The following is a 12087-nucleotide window of genomic DNA, read 5'->3' as shown; positions in this document are numbered from 1 at the left end:
TGCAGAGAATTGAACGTACATTTTCTTTTACAAGTGTTCAAATTTGTGTGAAATTTATTTTTAATTGACTTCAAAATTAGGCATAATTGTACTAAGGTAGTTGAATTAAGAGTAACTCTATAGGTTAAACTGTTTATACAATAATTGAGAATTAGTGGGCCTCAAGTATCCCAGATCTTGTAAATACCCTGAATGAAGCCTAGTAATCCTTCCTGGCAGAAGTTTGCTAAAATACTATATTATTATGCAAATCTCTTAACTATGCTTTTGATTGTGGTTCTCAGGTAAATTTTGGTTTTAAAAAGATTCCACTCTTTTTTAGTCAAGAAAAAACCCAGACCTTAAATAGTACTGAAGTTGGGTTACAATAATAGAAAACTGGTGATGTGAAATAGTAATTAAGGTAAGAATCAATGACTTCTTTATTAAAAGGATTTTTAAAAAGGTAAGTTATCTTTGTTTTTTAAATCTGACGCTGAATCAAAGGAGCAGGCATCTTACAAAGGTATCTGAATACTTAGTTGGCATATTTCTCCAGCAATTGGAAGAAACAGAGAATCTGCTTATGATATATAGTTGAATTTAACAGATGTGCTACAGTATTGCTCAGTTTATCTGGCCATTCAGGCATTGAAAACCAAGTTTTAAATATACAGTTTCATTTAGCAGAATTATTTGTAAAATGTGCTTACCCATAGCATTTTAGAAGTATGTTTATATCTAATTTTCAGATAGGCTTGAATTCTGTTTCAAAATAAAGTAATACTGTTTATTTGTCCAGAAGGTGTAGAACTGTGTTCCAACCTGTAGGGAAGAATGACACTGAGAACAAAATAGAGACCCTTCTGAATAAGGCTTTTGCTTAAGCAGCACTATAAATGTCAAAAGATTTTCAGCCCCTTCTTTCTCCTCCGTCTTCTCTAAAACCAGAGAAAACCCAAAGCCTACACTTGAGTCCATGTCATGCAGATGCTTAGAGCTGTGATTTGTGTTTATGCTTGTGAGAATTCTGAAGAGGTCATTGGGCTGTTTGGTTTAGCCAAGGATACAAGGATACTTTGTGCTATGATTTCAGAATCAAGGAATCATATTACAATGTTACTTTAATGTATTTTTGCTTTCAACTGCTTTTTTGGTTCTGAAATGTACAAATCTGTCACTTCATGCTGCTTGTGTCTAGGGCAGACACTATCTGTCAGTTACTGGCTTCAGGGGAATACTCTGGTGGCAGTGTGTTTGGCTGGCATGGGGATGGCTGCAGATTATTTTAAACTTTAGATTTTTCTGCTGTCTAAACTCCTATTGTATACAAGACTGCATTTGATTTGTGGGAAGATACATGACATTGATTTTTTCCCTCTATGTTTTCAGCAAATGATACTCTTCTAAGACTTCAGGGAGTTAGACCAAAAGACCTGTATTTCAGATTGAAATTTTTCGTGTCTAAATGAAGAGCTGGGCATGCTCCATATTGTTACACTCTACAAAACATATGGATGTTGCCACTTCTTAACAGTAAAGAAATTGGGAGATTGGTTAAAGAACTGACTTAATACTGCATCTTCTCCTTTGCAGAACCATCTAAACAAAGAACTCACTGTACCATATCAGGTTAAAGAAAGACTTCTACGTTCTGGCACTTTGCATCTGCAACCACTCAAACTGTTGGATGGATATCTGTTGTGCTCTCTGTTGTGAGGGTCAACACTGAGCACAGCACAAATACTAGGGCAATTTTAGTGTAGTAATAAGAATGTTTCAAGCAGTTCTTTTGCTACTGCTTTATCAAGTTATCCACAAGACTCCATATATCCCATAAGAACAGAGAGGTCTGTTAAAACAAAAAAGGACAGTGTTTTTGGAGGATACACCTAGCTTGAGCTGCTGGACAGCATTTTCTTGTTTTAGAGAAGTGAAATAATCCAAACCTCTTTAAGAGTAGAGTGAGTTACTAACTGTTTTAAGTTGAAGTTGTCTTTGAGCCTGTTTGGTTTTTTTTTCTTCTTCTAAAGCAGGATTATGAGGATAGCATCCTAAAAGGAAGGAGAAATCAGTGCAGGTTATCCTACCAACCTTAATGGAGTACAGTAGAGCAGATCATTGTGGAAATCATCTGGCTTTAGAGATGCTGATTGCTTTAAGTGTTTTAACATCCATGTTTAACTTACATTTAGAGGAATATTTGTCATATAGAATAAAAATAAGGTATTTTAAAACCTGAAATTGTGAATACAGACTTTTGGGTGAAATGCTTTGAAAAGCCAAATACTACTTATTCCTTAAAGTTTCAGAAAGTGTGCTTCATTCATCTTGTCTTATATTCAGATTTATACCTATTTTTTTTCCTGTAACAGTACCTGATGAAAGTGAAATTTGCTCATAACTTTATCATCAGCCATGCAGTGTCAACTGTAGAAAGATTGGCTAGGAGTGAAGGACCTTTTTCCCTTTAATTTTCATACTGTAAGCCTAATTTTGTAAAGCCACAGAGTTGTTTAACATGTTTCTGCTACAGATTGTGATCACAGGCTCTGTGAAAGAGGGATTTAGCTCCATCGTCACAAAATCAGTCTTTTTATACTTAGCCGTGTGTAAAACATCATGCATGTTCCAGCCAGGAATTGTGTTAATCTCATCACTTGCATCTGAAATTTTCTGACCTGGTACCTGTCGAACAAAAATAAACAATTGTTATGCCTGATGACCTGAATACTGACAACCTGCCTTTGCAGACAATGTCACTGAGTAACCAAGGTATCAGGACTGCAAACAGAGTTTTCCTTAACCTGCCAAAGTCATGACTGCAAGCCTTTGAGAGAGAGGTAAAACGTGGTCTTTACAATCAGCTTGTGCTGTTATATAGCTATGAGTGACCATGGTTCATAAAACTTCTAATTTAATAGTAAATTGATAGAAAAATCAGTTTCCAATCCTGTCCTCTCTCCAGAGCATACAGAAGAGCACCAAAGTTAATTGGCAATATGAAGCAGGCATTAATATCGCTTGTGGAAAAGGTCAGTGTTGGTGGCTGCCCGTTTTCTGCTGCCATCTGTAGTTTCTCAGCCTGCCCTCTCTGGTGTTAAAACACCTGATCTGGTGCCAGGCTCTCTGTAAGGAAGAGGAGACTCTAAAGCTTTTATCAAGTAAAGCTATTGGATACTGTTCGAGTCCATTGAAGCTACGAGAATTTTGGCAGGAATGCATCAGTGCATTTTAGGATGAAGAATTGTATTCATATTCTGGTCTTTTGATTATCTGTTTTGTCTTGTCTTATTTCTGGCCTAGGATTATGGAACAAGTGGGTCTGAAATATCTAGACTTCCTCAGGGAGATTTTCCACTGAAGCAGTTTCACAGTCAGGGCAGCTACAGCTTTATGTGAGTGTTGGTTGTTTAAATGTTACCTTATACTACCAAGGTTTCTCACTGTGACAGTTATAACATAGACTTTGCTTATGAAAAGAGGGAAACTCACAGCTCTCCTTCCACCAGAGTCCTTTTGTATCCTATTAGTATTCTTTATAGAGAAGAACGAAGCTGGTACAGAATGAAAATGTTTTAAAATATCTGCATTGTATAGTATCTAAGACACATCTCCCTTGAAAGTCAGTCTGGGGCTAAGCCAAGATAAAATTTTGCATCTTAAGATAATGTTAATAGAAAATGAATCTGGCCTTAAAAGAAAACAAATTATGTTGCAGAAACAAAAATCTAGTATTAAGGCACTCTTACTTCCCTGCCCCCAAAAGCAAAAGGGGGGGGAGAAACACAAACCAAAACCAAAAAACAAACCCCTAAAAGCTTAATCTAGGCTTTATGACATATATATGTTGTTGAAAGGTGAAGTTTTTGTTTTAAGGTATCTTTTCTGTTTTGCTAGGAAATTGGGTACAGTAGTTCCTCTGTTATGGAACACAAGCATCTACAGATGTACATGTATGGTTATAGATAACCACAACATGTTAGTATATTATATTGGAATAAACATACACGGATTAATGTAATGTTATATGTAACCTTTTAACATGACCCCTTTTTCTGACGCTCTTATTGGGTGGGTATTCATGTAAAGACTTGTCAGAAGATAGCACAAAACAGGCAAAGTTCATGTTACGGTTCCCTATCTTAAAAAATTCTTCTGGAATGACAGAAATGACAGGCATGCCTGTCTACCATATTTTATAGCAATTAGTCATGTCGAAGAAATGTATGCAGTCAGGCCACCAAAGCTTAATTCAGAACTTCGAAAGTGGAAGTTTGTTTTCTGGTGTGTAGGGAGTATGTGGTTCATATTTCTCTGTACTATCAATAATCTTTTACATTGTTCTGTATTGACTCCTGTCCCTTGTTTTTTCTGTATCTGCTCTCTTTTTAGTTCTGTCTTATTTTTTGTTCCTGTGTATATGTATGCCTGTCCACTTCCCTCCTCTGTTTCCTCTGTGTAGAGAGTCATATCCTCCATCAGTATATGTTTGCTGGGGATCCTGCAATGAGGTCTCATCCCCTCGCTCAACTCCACTTCTTTCTAATTCAAGTTTTTTCTTCTAGTCTGAGGTGGCCAAAGTGTAGAGAGGCTAGCAGTGGTCAGGCCAGAAAGTGTTGTGTATGTGTTCATGCTTCCCAGTACCATTTTCTTTCCTTTCTCAACTGGTCATCCTGGGTATAAGAGTTGTAGTGACTATAGTATGCAGGCAGTCTTTGCAGTAGATGTTGCTTTTTGCATTGTTGTCAGTTATATGGGCTGCTAATAAACTTACAGAGGTCATTTAAATTGAAACTAATGCTAGTAGGTATCTCCTTTTATTTCTACAGGAAGATGAATACTTCTTTACACTTACGCTTTGCAATCATTTTCTCATCAATGCAGAAAAATATGAAAGTTTAAGATGGGGCATGTTGCAGAAATTGCCTGCATCCTATCCTGTAATGCTCTTCCATATATGCAGTTATCAACAAAGTAGAAATCTTTGATGCAGACAGTGTATTCAATACAGAGTGTGTTCAAGGTTTGTCATATAAAAACTCATCAGAGACTTTACAGAGACATTGTGCTAGTCTGGTTATTTTTACCTGTTGTAAGCAACACTATTACTGTTAGCCATCACAAAAGTCTGCCAGAGATATTTCAGAAGCAGGAAACCTGATGTTTGAACAGTTGATTCAGAACTTTTTTCTCCTCTTTCTCCTTTAAGAATGGCTTAATTCAAATAGTTAAGTTTCTTTGGTAGCATAAACAATAAAATGTATTTTTTAAAGTTTATATTGTCATAAATTACTCATCCTATTGCTAATTCATAGCATGGTTGTCTAAAAGGAGTCAATTTACATTTTGTAGTTCTTGCACAGCTTCAGCTGACTGAGAGGACAACCAACTTTGCTGTGAAATTGCTTGCTGAGCCACCCAAGTAAATCAAATAGCTGGTTAAAAATTCAAATAGTATAGCTTTGAATACATAAAGTACAGTAGTGTGCCTTTTATAGAAATATCATCACATTCAGATGACTAATGCGATTATGTTGCTTTTACTCTGCAAATGGACAATAATCTTTCAGATGTATTGATAGCAATTAAGTTATTTAAAGCAAATGTTTTTAATAGGGAGAAGCCCAAATCAAAGTGAGAAGGTGAAGAAAAGTGAAGGAGACATTGAGGCTAATGATGTGAATAGCCATTTGAATGTGTAACAGTTGCTTTGTGAAATTTCAGAGTTAACTATACTCACAAGTTCTATGTGGGTAAACCAAATGAATGATAGTTGGATTCATATTTCTTTTTAAATCATGACAGTTATCTTCAGACTTCTTGAAACTTCTGGCTTTAGTGAATACTTACTGCTTTGAACTCCTGCAAAAGTACATACAGTGTTTCATTTTGTGGAAGTCTGTTGTGGAAGGACCTGTTGTATTTTGACCAGTGTAAATATATTTTGCAACAAAATGTTCTGAATGTCTTACAAGCAAGTTGAAAGCACAGCAGTGAATTTGTGGTGTAGGAGCAGGAACTGATGCTGAGAATTACTTCCCTTGTGTAGGAGCTATCAAACATCTCTTAGGCTGGAATAGAATTAAATTTCTGTTGAGCTGGTTGTGATTCAAGCTGGTGACCTGTTGATAACTCTCCATCCAGAGCAATACTCAAGAGACATTACTTCTTCAAGAAATGCTAATCTCACACTGCTGAGAGGAAGCTCACTTTCTGGAACAATTTGTGTATTAAACAATAGGCTAGTATTTCAGAGTTTGTTAGCTCAGTTTCCCTCTAGTATAAACCTCAGCATCTACTAATTGTTAAACCTGGAAATATGAGTAGCAGACTGTACTTTTTTTTTTAAAAAAAAACCCAAAAAACTGAAGTTTATGATCTGTGGATTTGCAGTAGACCTTTTCCCATGCTTTATAGCGTATACTCAGTTTCATGTTTTCTTGTATCCTCTGGCTTGTTTTGATTCCCAAAATAGGATATAATGGCCAAAAAAAATTTGCATCATTATAAAATTGGTTTTAGCAGGGCCAACACTTAAGAGTTTAGGAAATCTGACAGTGTGCTGGTTCACTGCAGGTTTTTTTCCAGACACAGCCTATATTTCACAAACATTCAGTCAATAATCATAGATCATATGTTCTGGTAAAAGTCAGTTCATCGTCCTCACAGCTTATGGTACTAATATGACACTTGTGATAGTCATAGGATTATCTGTGAATTATACAAACTCACTTGTGTTTACAACTTTTAGTTGGACATAGTATTCTGCAGTACTCTTCTGGAAGTTAGTACTTGTTGCATAGTAACATCATTCCTGAACTATCTCACTGCCTTAAAAACTTACTTCTCTTGTAACTTTGTTACATAGCAAAAACTGCTTGTAGTTGTTCCTTGGAAGTGAGAAAAACAATAATAAATTCCTAATGAAGTATTTACTAATATCTGATGTGACCTTTCAATATATAAAAGAGGCTTATAAGAAAGATGGAGGGAGACTTTTTACTAAGGCCTGTATTGACAGGATAAGGGGCAGTGGTTTTAAACTGAAAGATTGGACATAAGGAAGAAAATTCTTAGGGTGAGAGTGGTGAGACACTGAAACAGGCTGCTTAGAGAAGTGGATGCCCCATCATTAGAAGTGTTCAAGGCCAGGTTGGACGGGGCTTTAAGCAATCTGATCTATGGAAGGTATCTTTGCCCTTGGCAGGGAGATTGGAACTAGATGATCTTTAAGGTCCTTTCCAACCCAAACATTTCTATGGTTCTGTGGTCTACTTGATAGAGGAATTACTGGCTAAGAATCTCTTAGTTACTTGCTAAAATGAGAATCATTGTACCAGTTAAGTAGTCTTATCATTCAGTCTTTAATATCTCCTGGTGTAATGTGCTATGTAGCTATTAAAAGTAAATTCTACTTTATGGAGATGTGACTTGTATGTAGGGAGAGATGGCTTCCACTCCCTTTAGCTTCAAAAGCAGTGGAATAAATAAGGTGTCTTATTGCCAAGTACTAGTCCTACCTTAAAGGACGGAAACTTAAACATGACCAAGGCCATAGAATAATGTGTGACTTGTTTTGAAAATGTTAGATCTTTGTAGAGCAATATTTCTTTTCTGCCTGGCAACTTGGTGTCTCAGTGCCTGAGGGTTTTTTTAATCTGTGTAAACACTAAACTGTTTATATTGTTCCCATGACATTTATTTTATTTCTTCTATCATTGATGGAAGAGGAAAAACAGTAAATAGGTTACACTAGTACACTTAGATGTTGATGTCTCACAAGGATGACAGACTGTAATGAAAGGAAGAAAAGTAAAGCAAGTGCTAACGCACGCAAAGCAACAGAATACATGCCTAAGGAGGAATAACGTTGATTATGATGTTCTGAATTTTAGTAACAGCCTGTATCACTAACATGCTTTCCCACAGGTAACACCTTATTATGCTTGAGTCCTGTTTCTAGGCAGTGCCACTGTTGTGCCAAAAATGGATTTCCTCCATCCAGGTTTCTCTTACCTCAGAATTGCATATTGCTTTTGTGCGATGAAGATGTACCACATTATATCACAATATTCCTCAATTACAGAATCTGTGGAAATAGTTTTGAACATGGATAAAACTGATCATTGCTTAAGTTTAAGCTAATTAAAAAAAAAAAATAAAAAAAAGAAAATAATGTCTTCATTGCTTTACATTCCCATTTCATCAATGTGAGATAATGGTATTCTCATCATGCTGGCTTTAATGAATTACATTCCTTTTCAGTACTCTGAGCTGGTTTAGGCCATCAAATGACACATTTGTGTAACTATTGTATAGCTAAATGGACAGGGATATCAAACCAAGAATTGTCAGATAAGCTTGTATAACTTCAAGATAAGACACCAATTGGTCACCAGTGATAGCTTGTCAGCTTTATTTTTAAAATTATTTTGCTGTATACCTCGTTCTTGTGCTTCATCTTGCCTTCCTACCATTCAGGAGCTTTATGAATCTGTTGATATCTTTTATACAAGTGAATGAATGTTTACCATAAGACAGTTTGCCAAACCATGAAGTTATGTTTTTAGTGACGTTATCCAGTCATTCAAAGCAGTGACAAGCAACATGCTGAACTCAGCTTTAAATATTGACTGCTTTTCTTTTGCTTTGTTGAACTTAAAATATGTCTGCGTGAACTGACAAAAAGTCTTCAAATTCTACTGTATGTCTTTCCTACTCTGTAAAGCAGTGCCAAAGCTGTGGGATCTATCACCCTGTAAATAAAAAAGCTTCTGTAACAAATGGTCATTGTGATTTGTGAGGTGGGAGAGTTGCCCTTAGCTATATGTTATCCTAAAAATAATTTAAGATGGACAATTGCAGGGAGTGTAATCCTTGGTTTTTGTCATACATCATATTTAAATAGAGTGAGTGTGTGACTGAATATGGCTGTGAGGAAAAATTGCTTTCTTGACACTGTTATAATAGTTCAGTTTCTCATATTTTATGAGATTTTAGTTCTTCCAGCTAGCATCTTTATAAAGATTACCATTGAAACCATAAAGATTACCAGGAAAGTATTTGCCTGCCATTGTTTCAAGAGCAATCCAGAGTTTTAGCTGGATTGATATGAGTGTTCTGACATTTGTGGGATGAATTGTTGTTGGTTTTTTTTTATTTGAATTGTTAAACAAATGGAAACTTAGTGTACAAAATTTTTGTCTTTATTATTCCCAGTATCAGTATAGTGTGATGATTTTAAACCATTTACAGTCAATTTAATATTCTACTGCGGGCAGCTTTGAATTTAAGCCAACAGTGGTTCCAGAGGCTGCTCAAGGATTAGAGGTGAGATTACATGATTGCATCTGCAGCCAGGTCACATGCCAGGCATGTTTACAAGGCTATAATTGGGTGCAGATGCCTATTAAATAGTAGGTATGTGTGGGATTGGATGTTAAAAAACATGATTTTGCTTAGTTAATTCTTTGTGCAAAGCAACTCAGTTTGAATCATCATCTTCAAATTTTGTGGGTTTATACAAGCTTATTTACAAAAATGTTACTATTTAACAGCTTTTCTGCTGTGTATTTGCAGTAATTGTAGGAAGCACCACAGTAATTATACACCGTAATGTCGTCTTGAATATTGAAATATGGGAGTGAAATTGGGATGTGGTCATGTATTAATGTAGAATTCGGCCAAAATCCTATTTATTTGTTAAAACCATAGTGTTAGGTAAAAGCCAAAATATATTAATACCTTGTCTATCTAATAAGGTGCTTTCTAAATCTGTCGGCTGAGCTAATTCCTTTCTTGTCTTCTCATGTTTTACTATTGGCGTGCAGTGTTATTCTAGCCTTTGGAAGCATGTAACCGATGTGTCAACGGAGATGTAGGAGGTATAATCATATCAGTGATAAAGAGCTGGGTGCTTATAATTAGTTGGTCCGTCATAGTTTCAGAAAGAATTTTTGTAGAGAATGGTATTGCATAGGAAGTGACGTGGAGTTTAAAGTACAGTTTCAGTTCTCTTGCTGGTGGTGTACCTTCTGAGCTCAGCTGGCAGGCAGCTTTCTGGCAGTGCCGTAACCATGTTCTCTAATTTGAATACTGACAGCACTTGGCAAAACCCCCGTCCAGATTTAGTGCTGTTCATACAAGAACAGCTTTGGTTCTTTTGTTGGAAGTCTGCTTCAGGTGAAGGTGTGTTTTTTGTTATGGTCACTTGGCTGATCACTTGGCTTACCTGTGCTGAAAAGGTGGAAGTGTTGTTCTTGGTCCTGTATCCCTTTACCCTTTTTACCCTTTTTTTTTTTTTTTTCCTTTCCACAGTGGTGTGATATTCAGTGGGCCATGCATTGCACAGGGTGAGCTTAATAAAATAGTAAAAAATGACTTTTTAAAAGTTGTTTTAGCAGGTTAAGTTAGTTCAGCTGAGTTGACTGGAGTGGGAAGAAAGGCAAAGAAAGCTGTTCAGTGGTATACGTATGAGTTGTAACTCACTACAGCTGATCTCACTACTTTTTCATGCTGCCTCATATGCAGTAAATCTTGGCATCTTGGAGGACTGTAGCCAAATCTCTAGATGACTCTGGAGGCAGTTGAAGTTTGTCCACATCTATTCTAGAAGCTAAATTGACATCTACTCCCTAAGCAGTCCTTGCTTATTGGATAACTTCTTTCAAGAAACTGTAACAAATAAGTAATTAATTTAATAATTTTCCATTTATATACATGTATATGTAAATAAAAACTTTTAAATCCTTTGCTAGTAAGACAGTTTCTAGGGACTTAAGTTGCCCAAGATTTTTTTTTATTCACAAATAATAATAAATGCTTTAGACTAGTTGCTGAATTAGTGCTGAAAGTGGAATAGGTGATATTTAACTTTTGTGAGAGGTGGAATGTTTTTACCATCTTTCTTGGGCAATAGGTTGTAATAAAGATACTTCTAGTAAGTAGCCTAATCTTTTAAATGCAGCTTAAATCTTTGTGTTGTAGTAGTACAACAAAATAATTTTCACAGTTGGGAAAATAATAATTTATTTGGAGAATCTGTTTATGCGCTGTGCTTGGTAAAGGAAAACACTGTTATTCAGTATGTGGATGACGTTTTGGTAGATTAACTTCTGTAAAACATCTTGAATTTAGGAATCTAGAAGTAAATAGTCATGAAACATGAATGTCATGAGGTATGTCATTAATAAGCAACAATTTTTTTTCAATTAGATGTAAAAAAAAAAAGTTGTAATCTATATAAAACTTTTTTTACCTCATAAGCACTCTTTGTACCCTGTTTACTGTATACTTCAATAATACAACTTTGTAGAGCAAGTTTAGTAATGCTTTTTGTGCTTTGAGAATGGCCTGTGTTCTTCTAAGAGGCTTTTCAGACTAGAGCAAGTTTGTTTTTTTTTCCAGAAGATGGAATATCTTATTTTTGAGAAGAACTTCATCCATATAAATAGTAGGAAAAATGCAGTAACAAAACTGAAAAAGTAATTTCAAGAAGTGTTGCTAACATGACCAAACTGAGAAAAAAATCTTATGGATTGAAATTACCTCAAGAACTAATATGAATCATAAGATGCACTCACAATTTTTTTCCATTTAATAAATAAATTTAGAACAAAATATTTAGAATGTCATTCAGATTCAGAACTCATGCTGTGCAGCCAGTTAGTCTAGCATAGCTTTGAAAACAAAATGGCATATTTTAGTAAAGTCATTACAAGTGAATATTAAGCTTTATTATTCTTCTTCCATTTAAAGAACATATTTTTCATTTGGATGTGATCTCATTTTTCTTTACCCTGCCATTTTTGGTGAAAGTAAAATTCTGTACTGATCTGGAGTAATTAAACTGAATTTTAAAATTTCCTATCTTTTTTTCTGCTTCCTCAGTTCCTGTCCTCACTCTTCACAGTTCTCCCTCTATTCACAGAGAAATAAGGAAAATTCCTGTTTAGGGAGAGAGTGTTCAGACTGCTACTGCACTTCTGTTTGGCTCAGAACAGGAATAAAGTTCTGAGTAGCACTGGTATCGTTGTTACTCAGAAGTATTGTTCCTAACTGTCAGGCAGCAAATATAAACAGAAATGAGTTGTTGGCATTGGCAAA

At 35.6% G+C, this 12087-nt stretch overlaps 1 protein-coding gene across 1 annotated transcript in view; it reads left to right on the top strand.

Moving 5' to 3' along the window:
- Window positions 1-328: 328 nt before the first annotated feature.
- Window positions 329-12087, top strand: part of TAB3 (TGF-beta activated kinase 1 (MAP3K7) binding protein 3) — a 36071-nt gene continuing 24312 nt past the window's right edge. Inside the window, exon 1 of the mRNA XM_026848596.1 lies at window positions 329-403. The gene's annotated coding sequence lies outside the window, so the exon portion shown is untranslated. The remainder of the gene's footprint in view (window positions 404-12087) is intronic.

Source organism: Athene cunicularia (genome assembly GCF_003259725.1).
Source record: "Athene cunicularia isolate RWA chromosome 1 unlocalized genomic scaffold, athCun1 chr1_part1, whole genome shotgun sequence".
In the NCBI taxonomy this organism is placed as follows: domain Eukaryota; kingdom Metazoa; phylum Chordata; class Aves; order Strigiformes; family Strigidae; genus Athene; species Athene cunicularia.
This window is presented reverse-complemented; position numbering and strand designations above follow the sequence as displayed.